General features: G+C 41.4%; 1 long non-coding RNA gene across 1 annotated transcript; it reads left to right on the top strand.

The window, feature by feature from the left end:
* The first annotated feature begins 10,494 nt into the window (after positions 1 to 10,494).
* Positions 10,495 to 14,200, top strand: LOC144213000 (uncharacterized). Its single transcript, XR_013329860.1, has 3 exons — positions 10,495 to 10,617; positions 10,715 to 10,778; positions 13,995 to 14,200. It is a non-coding gene; the product is annotated as an uncharacterized LOC144213000 (long non-coding RNA).
* Positions 14,201 to 17,071: the final 2,871 nt, after the last annotated feature.

Here is a 17,071-nt window from a genome sequence, read left to right as displayed (position 1 = left end):
TTCATGCAAACACAAACATACATATCTAATACTAAATTGGCATTCTGGTCAAATTTTTCAAGGTTTTTAGGGCATTGTATTAAAGTTGGTGGAATGAATTATGCGTATTCAATGTCAAATATGCTTGTACTTATGAAAAATTCAAGTTACAAAACCACCTCTGGAACCATCTAATGTCATAAGTATAAGGTAGGCTGTATTGCTCATGGATAGGATGCATTTTTATCCCATGTCAAAGAAACCACTGGCAGTAAATTAGTTTGAAATACGACCAATAGGGAAGTTATACCAACTACTAACGCCTTGGTGTTTGTAGAAAAAAAAACTACACAAACTACATCTATCGCATCCCCAGTAAAAAGGATTCTAATTCAATGTTTTTGAAATTGGAGGGATTTGTTTTGAGAGGCGTAAAAGCAGACAGATGCATAGCAGGCCGTCATTGATCTGCGGCGTTAAGATCCCAAACTCCTTTTTTTTTGTTTTTTTTTACTCCTTTGTATTCCTTCCCGGTCATAAATAATGAATCGAGCGGCTCTGATGACATTAACGCCGGGAATGAGCTTAATGAGCCAAGCAGAACTGACTGATCTGAAGTACTCGGCGGCCATTTTGAATCAAACAGCAGGGGGTTGATATTGATTCCAAATAAAGTCAGATGCTTTGATTAGACAGTCAGTATTGGACGAGGTTTACGGCAATGGAAATGCTGGTCTTTGCAAAGCCATTCCAGAGTACAACCTGTTATGGCCACTGAAATTTACCATTAAACTTTAATAAGCCACGCTGGGAGAATGCACGCCCTCCTTTTTTTTTTAATGATTAATTCTTTATTTTAATTTCCCAAAGCGTTGCCCGAACGGCGAGCAAGACGGTTTCCACATGCACGGCAAAAAGGTTTCAATCGGAGGCCTTTGATCACGCTTAATAACATCCCAGCGGTTGACAGATGAAATGGAATGACGGCTCTTTGATTCACTGGCGTATCGAAGGATTTGATGCAAAAAAAAAAAAAATTGATACGTATATGTATATCGTCATTTGATTTGGTCGCCTTTTAATTAGTCATCGGTATTATGGGATGAGCATTCACAGCCACAGCCTCCCAGTTTAAATTAATTAGATGTCATTTGTTGTTATTGTTGGTCAAAGATTTCATTTGTTGAATTTGGGTGATTTTATGGACGTTTTGGGAGTATTTTAGGGTTAATTCCTGTACATTTAGGACTATTTCCTGCCGATTTTAGACCTCCTATAGATTTCGGGACTTTTTTTCAGGTCTCATCCTATTGATATTGAGTACTTTTTCTCCAATGGCCTCCAAAGTTTTTGTGGAATTTTGCGGTAACAGTAAGAAGTATTTTTGCTGCAACCATAAATCCTTTAACTTTAACTCAAATTACTTTTAGCTGTAGTTTCCAATCTTTCTTTTAAAAAAAAAAACGTACTGTGAAAGATGATTTGCTCATAGCCATCCGAGAATTTAACCCGATGAAGTATTTGCTGTGCAACACAAGATGGTCAAATTTATGCAACATTTTCTTCTGAGTGGAGGAAAATTGATTGCTTCAAACTTGCTGTCCAGCAGTATGAATAGGGACTCTGGAAGGATATTCTTGTAACCTAATTTTTAATGAGCAGAGTTTTTGCTGAGTTTACATTTTTCAAACTGTATTTTAATTCACTTGGGAAACAGCATATATTGCAGACCAATTCTCAATTTGGTGGGTGCGGAAAAGATGATTTGATGAACATCCACTGACTTGTCTAAGCTTTTTTTGTGGAATTTTGTCAATTCAATACTGGCAAATTCTTCAATGGACTACATAACTAACTGACCAGTGTTACTACAACACGAAGGCCATGTGTTTATTCAGCACCATGGACAGAGGTCACATCTGTGACATGAATTGCTGTGATGGGACAAACTTAACCTACTGCTTTATTGTTTGCAGAAAACACACATTACACAATAGCACCTTTGACAACTTTTCTAGTAAAGTCTCTTGAGTTTGTGTAGCATGTAACCTCTGTCCATGGTGCTGACTGACGAGTAAAAACAATGATTTAGGGAAGCAATAATTCAGTCTATTTCCTATGTTATACTGATTCATGAATATTGGTGTAATTTTCTCAGTCTAGATGTAAGGTAACTCTCTATAGGGGGTCACGTGTAGCCCACCCAGCCAGTCTTAGAATGCCTCATGTCCAAGTATCATGAGTCGGAAGTGAATGTCCTTTCCGATTAGCGCTGCTGTCTGTGAGTGCACTAATGCACCTTGCTATTAGCATGTTTCTCTTGGTTGCCAAGGGCAGCATCAGCACCTCACGCCCCATTTTACCCCGCCCCGGCCCCGTTTGCTCACTAGCGTCACCACCACCCTGTTTCAATGTGTCAGGATGCATATCAGTCACAGTACGCCGTGGCCCGTGGGCTTCACCGTTAAGGACCAGGGAGTGGTATCGAGAGCTGCTGCAAGAGGAGTGCATGGGTGGATCTGTTCATGCATTACACTTGGCAATTATGTAGTTTTGTTGTTTGGGAAGTGAGCACCCACTGGTGGGCTCTTTTTTTTGGTCAAGGAGTGAGGTAATAGAGCCTTGAAATCATCTTGCCTTTGAAATAAACAAAAACAATATATACTTCAGTCACTGTAAATACAGTAGCTGTTAAATATATTTTCATATGTAATCATTCGTATCTTTAAAAATTAATGAAAGGTTGGTTTAAGTGCTTGTCTTAAGTAGTATACACCAGACATTTGGATGAAAAGATTAAACATTGATTGATTAATTAATTACACTAATGTGTGTATGTAAATTTGAGGAAGTTACCTTTGGTTAAAATTGTGTCCACCTTATTTGAAATATTTTTTGATGCCATTGATGGGCTTGATTTGCTTTTCACAGTTAAAATTGGACATCCAGCATTGCCAATGAGTGAAATAAGTATGAAAAAAAGAGCTAAATATTATTATTAATGAAATAACTTCACTCATTTGTCCATTTTCAATGTAAAATGTGCCTCCTAACCATAAAGTTGCCAACCCCGGAGAGATGTTAAGATTGGTACAAATTTAAAGGTTCTAAAACACACAAACATCTCCACCCCAATAAAAACGTGTGTATGCCCCTGTGGAGCCTGTTCAATCATTAATAGGCAGGAGGGTGAGAAAGAAGCCCATGTGCCTAAAGAGCTTTGTTACCATATTAGGCACATTGGCATGTGAGGGATGCGTGTGGTGAGGAAGGAGGTATGAAAGGATGATTGTGGGGTCCTGGGAGGGGGGACTCCAAAAGCCCTCACACCCCCACCTTCTTGCATGTTCTCCCACTTACTATTACATCCCTCCTGTATTACTTTTCTTGGGGAAAAAACGCCTGGAGGCGGGGCCCTCTCTTGGGTGGTACACCCGCTAGCTAACGGAGCTCTTGTTCTTTCTTTTATAGAAGGCCGAAATGTGAGGCTTTTAGTTGGATCGACCTCCGAGGCCCCACTTCGTGCGATGCGTTGTGCCGGTCGCACGCCGACTCTCAGCCACGTGGCGAACCACTTTCTGTTGCGCAGTTCCTTATTCCAACTCCATTGAATTGAAATCAAATCATATTAGACGTATTTGGTAGCAGGGTGAGTAGTACAGCGGTGGTTTTAATGAAGCAAAGACAGGTAAGTAACCCAGAGAAAGCCCACACAGGCCCGGGGAGAACATACAAACTGCACAAAGGCCGCCTAAAATTGAACCAATACATTTTAAGAACCATATTTTTTTTCAACAAGTCCAATCTTTTAGAATTGATTTAATTAAGCCTGATATTATATCATGTATAATCCTAAATATGCGCAACATCCCTATACACTGATTAATAGGAAAAACTAAATAATGAAACAAAAGAAATGTCTTATGGTAGAAATTGAGTTATTAAGTTATACGCATCAGAGAAATAACAAAAGTAAATATAAACCAAAGGTCTTACTTACATAACAGTCCATACCGATATAAAGACACTAAAATATCATCCCGCTACCTCGGTGGCGCGGGTGATGATGATATAACAGGAGTTGTGAAGGAGCCAGATCACGCAACGGCGGCGCACTCGGGACCACAATTCTCAGCAACCGTAGCCCATTAAAAGTCTATGACATGTTTTACGTCACCAATGATCTCAAGGGGGAAGATGGTGGAAGCCATACATACCTGAGCTATGTTTCTACACATAGGTACACTACAGAGGACTCCTCCTTGTCCCTCAATCCACCTCTGGCAGATCTTTTATTTAGCCCATTGCTGCAAAAGCTCCTTCACATGAATAATGTAATTGTGGGCCCTCGGAACAAGCTCCGGGCTGACTCTACACCTTGTGTGTGGCTTAAAATATAGATAAAAGCCCAACAGCCAGCTACAAACATTCTTTTTTTTTCCGTTTCAAAACCCAAAGCAGCCTGGCGAGAAGAGGGTCCACATAGCAATTAAGCCGGTCAGTGAAGAATCGCTACACTGGCCGGAGTCCACAACGCACGCGGCAGAGCAATAATAACAACAACAACACCCATATGTGTTACTCATGGAGAGATGAAGGGCTTCTTCATGTGTCAGCACATGCTTTTTTTCCCCATTTAAACACATGCCGCGTGAAGACATTGCTTTGTATCAGTGAGATAAGCTTGAAGTCGGTTTCCCTTCTGTGTTGATTTCATAACAAAGCTTATGCAACTTTTCTCAACCACAACAGCTTTCTTTGTGCCAGATGTGGTTATTTTCAGTTACAGGATGAAAGAATTAAATGGAGAAAAAAAATTATGATGCTAGGGTTAGAAATATTTGAATGCCAGATAGATTTTTTAGTCTAGAATTGATATACTGTAGAACTAAAGGAGGAAGATATTTAGGTTAACCCAATAGGATTTGAATATGGAAAAACAGCAAACCTGATCAATAGATTTTTCATATTCAGTACTTAAAAATACTGTAAAATTGTATAGCTTTCTATGCATTGAAATTGAAAATTGAGACTTCTAAATAATAGCATATAAAAAAAGACCTCTTGTGTAGAACAATGACCAGTTACAGCCATGTTGGGTTTTGAATGAATTTAAAATCTTTACTGCAATACCACAGTTTCCTCCAAAAAGTGATACTAACTAGTTTTGTGCTTAAAAGCACAGCCAAAAATGCCTCAAATTAGAAGGACATTAGTTAGTTCAAACTAAAAACCTGCTAGTCCAGCCCTCATGACAATATAGGACAATATACTCATCCAGTATGATGAAAGACAGAGAAAACAACAGATTTGAAGGGTGAATGTCAAAGTTTGTTTACATCTGACATGAATGCTATCTTTATTATGCAAACGTGAACACGGAGACGGAAAAAGAAGACAAGTGTAATAGCTCAGCGCACTTATGAATTGTTTAAAGATAAATCCGTGCTACACACATTCACGCAGATTATTTGAAGAGGAGTCGCCGGCCGTGAATTCAATGGTGAATGTGATATCATACAACAGCGGTTATCTATTCATGGCGCCATTAATGAATCATAGCTTCCCCTCCTTGACTTTATACTCCAGACATGCCCTCTTTGAATATGTCATAAGCTCTTATTCTTTTTTAATGGCCTGGCATAAGCCTCAGACATACACAAATATGGAAACATGACGCAGTACTAAAGGGGAAGCTGATGATGACGAGTTTGATCATGAGGTAACGCTACCATTGCCACTTTGGCGAGGTGACGGAATGTGGCACAACGGCCAGTGTGTCTCTTTCTCTCTCTCTTTCTCTCTCTCTCTTTCTCTCTTTACTACTTCAGGTTACATTATTTATACTTTGTACGCCCCCCAGGCTCTTTAAGCCTATTTTTTGCATCACTTTGCCAGGCGAGTAAAGACACCAGAGTTGGCATCATCAAACCTTTATTAACTGTAAAGGAAATTTATAACTGTCCTGTAAAAACAGTGAAACCAGCCGGCACTGAAACTGATCCCAGGAGTCAAATTTGAGTAAATAGGTTTGGCCTTTATAAGGCATCTGACTATTTAAAATCTATTATTATTCTTTCTTTTGGAATAAAGGTAACATATGCAACAAGGTGGACAGGGCTCCTATATTATGTATATAAGAATATGTATAATATTTGCTATACAAATGCGGCCTGTATTACACCAAAATGTGATATCCATGTATGTAAATTATGATTAAATCATGGTTAGGGTGTGATTTGATTTAAAAAAATGATGTGATTAATTAAATACTTTGTAATTGATGGATATGGATTATAATTGTTTTGCAATTTTTGACCCCAAAAACTGCTTTTTTTATTTGGAAAGTATTTGAGTGTGTACTCATTGGTATTTCATTACAAAATAATTTTAAAAAACAATTACGCAGGCAAAAACCTCAAATTAGAGTGGACAAAAAAAGGAACTAATTGTACATTTTTCAGATATTTCTTATTTTAGAGTGTCATTTTAGGTCACAAGATTAGGTACCACCCCTATTGGGTAGCTAGTGGAAAAATTAATGAATAACTGAATGAATTAATACATTTTCTGTGCCTTCACATCATCACTTCATTCCAACACATCAATCCAAAAATAAAAAGTCACAAGACGCTCTTTAGCTCAGTAATCACCGCCCGCCCGCGGCAGTCCACCCGGATAAATAATGCACAGTGACGAGAAGGCGTGGATCTGACGGGTTTGTCACTAATTTATTGATTACCCCCTCCAGATGACAAAGGTCAAATGTCAATCAGAGGATCTGAGCCATGTATGAGAGAGAATACAATTTACTCCTCTGATGGAAAGATGTATTATTAAGTGTTGTGTTAAGACGCAACACTTTGGTAGGGAGGCATCGGAGGGAGAGAAACACAAAGTGAATAAGGAAGTCCACATTTTTTTTAATGTTGTGACAAAGTGGTGCTGGGCGGGGCTCTGGCGGCGTGACGACTTCCAGCTGTGTCTTTTATTTTTGCCTTGATAAGTCAAATAGCCAGCTCAAAAGTCAACAATAGACTACTTTTAGTGTGTTTTGTAATTTACAATGTGAGCAACAAAGAAAGGCAAGATTTTTTTGTTGTTGTTTTTTTTTTTTTTTAACCTCCACGGAGAAGAAAGCATTCGGGGCGGTCTTGTCATTCCAACATCTGCTGGCAGTGACAGGAGACCTGCTGTTGCAGCTGCTATACGCGGCCTTCAAGACCTTCCGAAGAGAATAAAAGCATCACATTTGGGACAAGAGATAGTGACGGCCATCAGGTATGCACAAATGCAGTCTATATTTCATGATGAATAGTTCACAAATAGAATAAGGCCTCTCGGAAGACATTGTAAAAAAAAAAATGGAAATGTGAAAAAGCTTGATGCCAGTAATCAAGGAGAGTCCGGCTCCCACCTCAACGCTTTTCAATTTCCTTTTCCTGACCTGCCGTAATTGGTTGGAGAGCGGCCCCCGCCCGCCACCTGTGCTCTAGGTGCCGGCAGGTGAATTATTAATAGCTAATATCATTATGTAGGCTTGACTTGTCATAACAATTCCGACTGGCAGTACGGGGTGGGGTGGGTAGGGTGGAGGGGGCAATCTACCGGACTGCCCCTTGTGCAGACAATTCACTTCAATTATTGATATTGACTAATTGGCGACAGGATTTGCCGGACAGGGTTACTTTCGTAGACGCCCCCCCTTCATGGCTGCCGCTATCACTTCAATAAGACAGTTTTACGAACCACCGTGTCGGCAAATTAGCAGGGAGCGCGACCCCGGCACAGTTTTTTTTTGCCTTCTTTCATATGGCGGAGAATTGAAGATTCCCCGCAAACCACCTTTTTCACCTTCAGCACTTAATTAAATGAAAAGTCAGGGTAGATTTGATTTTATTCGATGCACGTGGCGACAGAGATTATTAGATTGAGCGAAGGGGTTGTGGAAGTGTCTAAGGGTTAATAGAGTTTAATTAGGGTCAGCTTGGTGGTCCACAGGAGTCTTGCTGTACACCTCATTAACACAATGTTCAATATCAGTTAGCATGAGGACTTTTAAAACCCACACGGAAAGCATTCGTGAACAAATTATACATTTTGTTAAACCAGTGGGGCCACATAGAAGGGCACATATCTCTGCTACAATATTCCTACATATGTATACAGCTTTTAGTTAAAATTCGAAATAAGTGTTGGTTGCCTTAAGCCACAAGTGTCAAAGTGGCCGCCCAGGGGCTAAAATCTGGCCCACCGTATCATTTTGTGTGGCCCATGGAAAGTAAATCATGAGTGCAGACTTTCTGTTTTAGGATGAAATTAATATGAAGAGTTTAGATTTTATTAAATGTCCTTATTTTCCCCCTTTTAAATCAATAATTGTAATTTTTTAATCATTTTTTTTCTGTTCTTAGTTCAAAAATCATTGAACACTAGTGCACACAGTTTCCCTGAGTCTACTGTGCTTCCCTAGATTTGGGTCCAACTCCCCTCACAAGTCACCAACCTTAACAAGCATGAGTGCAACTATTCACACGTCACTCCCTTCTGCTCTACAATATATCAAATCATCTTAAAGTGGAGTCTATTTAATGTGGCAGGCGGAGAACTGCGCATATGGCGTATATAGTACCATTCTGGGTCTGGCGTAGAGCGACCAACGACTGCCTTACCTTCCCATTAAGTCCATCTCTCATGGTTACGCACACACACACACATATGGCTGCATGCGCTAAGTGGACCCGCCGTCTTGCGCTTTCCATCTAGGGGCATTTTCGTAACAGGCGGGGTCCAAATGGGAGAAGATGCTAATCCCAGTGTATACTCTCAGCCTCAGCGGAATAGCCACGTCCCGTTCGGAGAGGCTGCCGAGCCCTAATCTGCTTTTTAGGGCCTGCCGCAAATGTGCATCTGCATAATCGGGGCGACAAGTGTGGAGAGGGAGAAAGTGCAAGTGGGAAATGGGGGGGAGAGGGGAAGGGGGGGGGGAGAAAAAAGTATTGGCAGTCGGAATTGTCATCCTTTGTGAGGTCGTCACATGAGCGTCAAATAAGGCCAAATGTTTGTTCTTCAGGTGTAAAAATTCAACAGAAAAATGAGCATTTCTATTGTTTTGACCAACAATTACAACTGCAATGTAACAATTTTATACTTAATAAGTTCAAAATAACCAAATGAGTGAATTTTTACAAAAATATATATATTTTATTTGATGTCTCATGATAAAAAATGAACAATAATTAAGGTTAAATGGATACAGAATCACTATACATAAGAGAGAGATACAAAGAGTAGATTATCTATATATTAATTGAAATATATAGTATGTAAAAATGTTACATTTGTTATTAAAATGCTTATCAAGACAAAAATGAGTTTTTATACACCTGATTTTAAAGCTCTTAAGCAATATTTCATTGCATGCATGCAATGAAATATTACAAAAGAAGAATTCAAAATGATTTGCTATAAACTCAAGGCACAAAATAATACTTTAGCCACCCCCCTTCCAAGTTTGTTCCCCCAACCCACGCAAGTGCCCCCCCCCCCCCCCAGCTTCCAGCATCTACTGGCAAAGTTCCATGTGATCAATAATAAATGTGGCTGTCTCCTACGCTGCTGCTACATTAGCTAGTACAGGGGGCTGCATTTAACTTGATGGGCTTGTTAATGCGTCCCGTTGGGGGCACACTTTCCCCCCCCCATCCCCTCTACCCCTCCCAAACTCGCACAAACATGGATGGAGGTTCTAGACAACCATCCAAAAAAATGTAAGGTTTTTGTGAACTATTTCTAGATTCAAGATGACTTTGTAAAAAGAAAAATAAGAAAGAAAAACCTATATTGTATAGTGTGAGCATTAAAGTCAACTGGCATAAACTCCAGCCACCCTTATGAGGATAAGCAGTTCAGAAAATGAAGATGATATATAAGCACGTTAAATGATCAACACTTAATGTGAAAAATGGGTTGTGTTCTAGTCCGATATATACTCATGATGACAATAATAGCATTCATTTCAATTCAATTGACGACTTATTAGCACTATTCTTTTTCTAATGTAGATGAGGTCTTGTTTAAGCGCCCTCCTATGCCATTAGCAAGTCCTTGCGGTGCCCCCGGGGCAGCCCTCACTGCGACTTTTTCCGCCACAGGGCTGAACGTCAAAAAGATCCGAGAATGGAAATGTATTTGTCTCTTTTGATCGCTTTATTCGGCGTCTTCAGCGGTCTCAACGTTGCGCCAAAAGCTCGGCGGGATCGCCGTTAATGCATAAAACAGATATTCCCCGAAAACACATGTCAAGAGAATGCAATATGTATGGCCTTGTTAAGGCACATCATGTCTACTGGTGCTGGGTACCGCTAATATTGCATCCCATCATAATCTTATGACCAAGTTGTATTCTTTTACATCATTTCTCATTGATCAGAATCTCCTGTACACAAGCAATTAGAAAATATCAAATCAATTATACACTTTCTTCTTTGTGACATCATTTGTGTCCAAATTTCTGCAACGCCCATTTTTTAAGTTGGAAGCGTTCAACTCTCACACATGCAGATATATTCGGAACCATGCTCATTTCTCGCCTCATTGTCCGTCTTTTCTGCTTCTCGTTTGCATATGAAGCGCAAGGTGAGCGTGGGATCAAGACCCCCCCGAGTATACTACGCATGCAGAGTAGGGGGGAACCGAAGGGCGCCTAATTGACGAGCCTTTAAAATTCCCACAGAGGAGCAACGGCGCTTTTCAAGTAGGCGGCTGCTGCAACCCAGAAGAATGACGAGTGACAAGAGGTGAGGAGCGTGCGCCAAAACCTGACACACATAGCCCATTATCTAAGGTGGAAAAAGGTGACATAAGTTGGATTTGATATTCACACTCTGCTCTACTTTTGTGAATGTCATTTATTTTCATTTTGTATTTATTCATTTTTCTATTATTTGGATTCTGAATTTGAAATACCCCTAAAGGTTTGTGAGAAACATATGAATTTATTCTTTAATGAATTTCCCCAAAAAGTATAATCAATAGATTCTATTTGGGTGAGAATCACATTTTTTTCTACTGAAAAAAAGGGTTGGGGGGGGGTGCCGGAGCCAACTAACTATGGGCAACGGGCAGGGGAAACCATGAATTGGTGGCCAGCCAATCACAGGGCAGGAGGAGATGGACATTCAGGCTTAACCTGCATGTTTTTGGGATATAGAAGAAAATCCACATAAATTGGACTCATCTGGGATCAAACCCTTGACCCCAGAACTGTGAGGCCGATGTGCATCCAGTTTTTTCTTTGAAAAATGAGCCTCGTATGATTTCATAATGTCAATTGAATTTTTCTTCCTAGTCTCATTAATCAATTTTAGGGTAAGAAATCCTAGGGTTAAATATTTCCCTTAGGTTTTCGAATCCAAAAAAAAAAAAAAATCCGATTTGGCCTTCAGGTTGTATAGCGATGTTTCCCACAGACACATGGTATTATCTTTCAGGTGTAGCATGGTTTGTCAACAAAGGTTCTCAGTATTGATCGCTCCCCCCCCCCCCCCTAAGTTGTATGATGATCTCCACGCTTGAGAGAACAATTAATTGTGCATGTGATCGATGTTCATCCAAGAATCAATGGACACTAGCCTGTGTACATTTATAAGCATATCATTCCACACCTACTCTCAAATACTAAGAAAACAAAAATAAAAAGAATCATGAGTTTCAACTTTTTATGGAAGATATAAAAGAAAAATGACAGGAAAATGTCCTCTTTTTGTCTAAAAATTTCAACAATGCTGCCATAAAAATGAGCACGACTGAAGAAGATGTCTTCATTTCAGTCATATGTCTCGACTCTCACTTTAGCTTTCATCGGCGTAAAAAGCTAGCGCTTCTTTGGCCCCCTTCATCTGCCAGCTCGGTGTCGTTTCCGCTCAATGCACACGGAAAGCCGGGGCGCCGCCCTCTTGAGTGCCGCGCCGTGTCCATTTCCCCCACCTGCAAATGGCCCCCTCGCCGGCTCGCACGCATTTACGCGCCCCCCGTCCCTTTTCGGAAAAGTTGCGTGGTCTTATATATGAAAATGGAAGGTGTGACAACAACATACCTGCTGACGGTATGCGACAAGCCAGAAAAGAAAAAGAAATGACCTCACCGTAAAAATATCAATATTTCATTAGATGACCGAGAATGGTTTGGTTTTTACGGTAATTTTTAGGGGTTTTTTTTTGGGAGGGGGTGAAGCACCCACACTTTCAAGAATCATACACACATAGAGAAACACACCAAAACTCGAAACAGAGACAAAGAGTGTAACTCGGAGAGAAAGACGGAAGAGAGAGAAAGAGGACAAGGCCCACCACACTCAGCTACAGGAAAGCAATTAATAATTTACATCATCTGTCACTGTACGCTCCACTGGACCACTCAACAAACAGCCCCCGTAATTTAAGGCAAAACACACACACACACACATATAGGAAATAAAAGCATGCGTGCCAAGATCTGGCATGCACTTGCCTGCCACGCAACTCACCGGCACAGCCTTCCGGCCGAGCCTCAGCCTTATTGTACACCCCCATGACCCCCCCAAAACACACACACTCAGGGGCCGGCCTGTTGAAAGTTGGCTCCTGGCGGCCGTGTCTTTTGTCTCGGCGGCTGCCATGTTAAATTCATGCTGTGTGTGTGTGTGTGTGTCACCGACTGACGGTAAATATTTCATTCATTTCCCATCCGTCTGAGGGACTCCCCTAAGCATACAATTAGAGCTCCCTGTCTGTTGGGGTTGCTGATGGTGGTGGGGGGTCGTTTGCAGCCACCATGATAAATTTACAACGTTTGTTTTAGGGATATAAAACATTTGGAAACTAGTATAGGGATGGCCCTTGACTCATTTGCTAGCATTTACCTACGATCCATTTGAACTATGGATTGAGCATCTTTCCCTGTGAATGGTACGTAAATGTGAGCATTCACAGTCAATTCTCCTATTTTAAATAAATTGGGTGTCTATTGTTGTCAATGGGAGATGATGTGTGGTATTTCTATTCATCCATTCACTTTCTGAACCACGTATTCTAACTAAGGTCACGGGTGGTGCTTGAACCTATCCCGGCATCTCCTTGTGCCCTATGATTGGCTGGCCACCGATTCAGGTTTTTCCAAATTATGTACCAATAGTAGTCACTCATCCTATAAATGTTAAAACTTGATTTAATTCAAACCAGTGCTTCCATGAAGGAGGAAAGGTTCAATTTCACACATGGTCTGTCATAAAATTGTGACATTTCCGCCATCTTCAATGTCCTGGTTGGGAAAAAAAAAGAAGAGACAACCTTCCCAATCAGTCTAAACCTGTTGAAACACCTGAGCCAAAAGTTTAACCCCCTCCCCCCAAAAAAACCACAGAGATAGACATATAGAGTCGGGGCAAAGTTATACAGCCGGTAGGCATCTTGCGGGCGGTGGGTCGGATCATACTAACAAAATGTTGAGAGAAGACTGTCAAAGGCGCGAAAAGATATGTTTACTCACCACTCGCCTTGCGTGTCCACATCGACTCTCTTAACAGAATCAATAAACCGGTGAGTATGTGTGAGGAGTGGATGAGCGACATACAGTGTGTGCATGAGCAAGAGTTGTTGCTTATTCCTCACATCAATTATTGAGGGGTGAGGACACACAAGAGCTATGGGGGAGGTCAAAGTTCAAGAGACTAGGATTCTAAAGGGCTTTCAGTAGGCCTTAGTGTCTCTCACCTTAAGCACACTCATTCACACACTATCCAGTAGAGAGATTCAATCCACAGGGTGTTATAATGATCTCTCGGAATAGACATGACCACGTTTCTTTTGCAAGTCATTTCTTTGCCATGTACGTCAAAGTATATTGGTTGTTTTTGTTTTGCAAACAAGATTGAGTTGGTAAGGCCCCGCATTGTAATTCAACCAAATCTTCTTCTCCTACTTCTACCCTACTGGACAGACACTATGTAGTAGTGTGTTGTTTCTTTTCATTTGCAGGTACCTGGAGCTGAGGCTCCACCCCTGTGACCAACACAGCGATGAGTACTTCCCCATCATTCCTCCTCCAATCAAGATTCACTTCCTGCCCTTATTTAAACCTCCCTTGGCTTCCTATGACTGTAACTGCTGAGGCAGTAGAGTCCTTTCTTTCCTTAGAGAGCACATGGTTTAGTGCCAAGTAAAGTTTGATTGTCCCAGCTTCACCTGGTAATGTGAGTACGTTACTCCTTGTCATATTGAGTATTTATGTTGGCAAAGTTCAAGATTTTGGGTTGCATAGGGGGACTTGGGATAAGTTTAGACACCCCGGGGGTATACATATAGTTTGTGCATCATCCCACTGAGGCCCTGTGAGGTTTTGAACCTTCGATCTGGAGCAACATAAAGTCTGCAGTTGTGAGAGTTTGAATTTTTTGCAGCGTCAACTACATTTATGCACTGGCATTCAGATGCACGTCGGACTTGAAGAGCAGCTAAACTGGCTCAGAGCCAGCACCCCGGACGCCCCGACAACCTCGACTCTCTCTCCTACCTCCTACGGGGTTCTGAAGACTTAGAACTTATGACTCCTCTCCCACCCTGTTCACCCTCATAACCCCACATGAAATGCTGTGAGTTCACAGTGTTCATCTCCTTCTTGAGTTTTGTCCACGTCCAATAGGACGTAGCACACCCGTACTTCAGCGCCAACCCCGCAGCCCCTTTCCCACGCCTACCCAACTTTGCTTCTTCCTCCACAACCGCTGGCTGCATTAAAGGCATAAGGGTGGCTGATGCGTGTAGTGTTAAGGGGGCAGATGGGGGTGCGAGGGGCGGGCAGCAGAACCTGCCCGTGTCTGGGCCCGCCTCATGAAATATTGACAGGCAAGTGTCCCTTCCAGGAGTGAGGAGGATGATGGTGGTTGGAGATGGGGGGGCACGTAAGCGGGTTCAACATTAATATTTCAGACTGCAATCTCCTGCTTGACAAACTCCCCCACGTGATTGGCTAAAAAGATCGCAGTGCCTAAGCAAGCAGATACCCAACCCTCAACCATCCATTCTGTTTTTCTGCTTACACCTCTCAATCTCACCACTTCGAAATTCACGGGGGCGGCGAAAGGGAGGGCCGAGACGCCGAGTGACGGGGTTATCGGCAGGGGTGGCGGCCAAGCGGGTGGGTAATTAATTACGGCCAGTGATTTTTGGCAGCGGAGATCCCCCCCCCACACGCCTCTTGGGGGGGAGCCCAGCCGGTAGGTCCCGTCAAATGAAGTGACATCCATTTTTTATGAAGAGCAGGTTATCCTATTTAGTCAGATTAAAACAGGCAAGGGAGGAGGAAGTGGGGAAGAAGAAAATAGGAAGGCCGAGAAAAAAAAAAATCTTCCTTGAGCATCCCATTTGGACCATCCATCCTTTTCCCCCTTTTACTTTACGCAAAAGCTTCACTCAAAAACAACCCTCCCCTCTTTTTTTCCCATCAAATCCATCTAGGCTCCCACCCCTGCCTTCCCATTAACCTGGTTATGAGCACTGTGAGTGCTTCAATGACCTCCACCACCATCTTATTTTGTTCATCTGACTTATTTTTTTTACCTATTTTATACTTTTCTTGCTACATGCTTCTTTCATTATTACCCATTTTAATTCTGCAGGAAGAATCCAAGCTGGCTCCCTAATCAGTTTCAAAAGATTTCTGATCAAGGCATGCTGTCGGTTTAAAAAAAAAATACATTTAAAAAACTATCATCAATGAGAATAGTGTAATGTGCATGCTTTTAAATGTTAACACTATAATGAGCATAGAGCCCTGCTGGGTTGCTTATTTCCAACTAGACTACCAACTACTTAACATTTAAACTTTGGTGCATTTTGGCATGACAGATTCAGTACAGGACATTTAAACCGTTCTCTCCTGGTGACATATCAGTGTCTATATCAAATTTAAAGTGTGAACACACCCTTAAACATATCCCACAAGAATAAATGGTTGAAGACTTGAGATTTGAGATGGTGTACACTCCTCAGGGCAGTGTCTGTGGAGGTGTAAGGGGGGGCACATCAAATATACAAGCGGCAATCAGGAATTTAAAAGAAACCCCATGTGTAACTCAGGGCGCTTTTTGCAAAAGTGACATCATCAACTTTACATGAGTCACACGAGTACACGGCAGAGGATAAAAAGGGATTCTGACCTAAGCGTTTACTATAAAATGAACACTTCAGTAGCACCAGCTAGAAAGTTGGAAAACAATCTAATGACCACAAGTTTTTAATATCCATACGTCTAACTGTCATGTATTTATGACGAGTTAACAAAAGATGTGAATTTTGTTCTCTAAATATGCTCATTTTTTTGCTTTGAGAACATTGCATTGATATAAAAGTCTTCTTTTTGCAACTTGATTTTATCCCATGTACACATCCTCCTTAGTATATCCCCTGTGTCTTCTTCTTCTACTTTTACCTGTTTGCCATCCTCACGCCATGGGAGTCTATTGCTAAATGATGCAAGACACAGCAGACAGAACTGTAACATGGCTAAGCCAATGGCACGTAAAAAAGCAAGAAAGAAAGCACACCAAAAAAAAAGCAACGCGTTCCAGCGTGAAACATCCTCCTGGGGTTAGAGGTGGAGGAGAGTGGTCGTAACAGAAGCAAAAAGACAAATGGAGATTCTTCAGGGAGCGTTTCAGCACTTGAGGCAAAAGGTTGTGTCGGCGAAAACGACCGACAGGCCGCAGAACCCACGTTTGGTGCAATGCCGCTCGAGTAGGCTTGACGACGTGTTAGGCTACATCATTTAACACTTATCGAATAGGACGTATATTGTCTTTATAGCACGGTGTGCTGCTGCAATGTCTTTGCACAGCTTTTTTTTTATAATGTTATATTTTCAGTGTTCTGTGAGTGCAAGAAAAGTTTGAAAAGTTTAAAGCAGGACTTTTATATATTTTTTTGTAGTTTATTCTCTAGTTTGACTCATGGAATTGAATGTTTAGTAAACATTTCTATTATAGGCAGAAAAATCTGAAAGACGCATGTTCTCATTGGGAAATTGTTTGATGAGAGAGCTGAGGCCCGAACGTACC

The sequence above is a fragment of the Stigmatopora nigra genome, chromosome 19, assembly GCF_051989575.1.
Source record: "Stigmatopora nigra isolate UIUO_SnigA chromosome 19, RoL_Snig_1.1, whole genome shotgun sequence".
Lineage (NCBI taxonomy): Eukaryota > Metazoa > Chordata > Actinopteri > Syngnathiformes > Syngnathidae > Stigmatopora > Stigmatopora nigra.
Note: the sequence above shows the minus strand (reverse complement) of the source record. Positions and strands in the feature narration are given on the sequence as shown.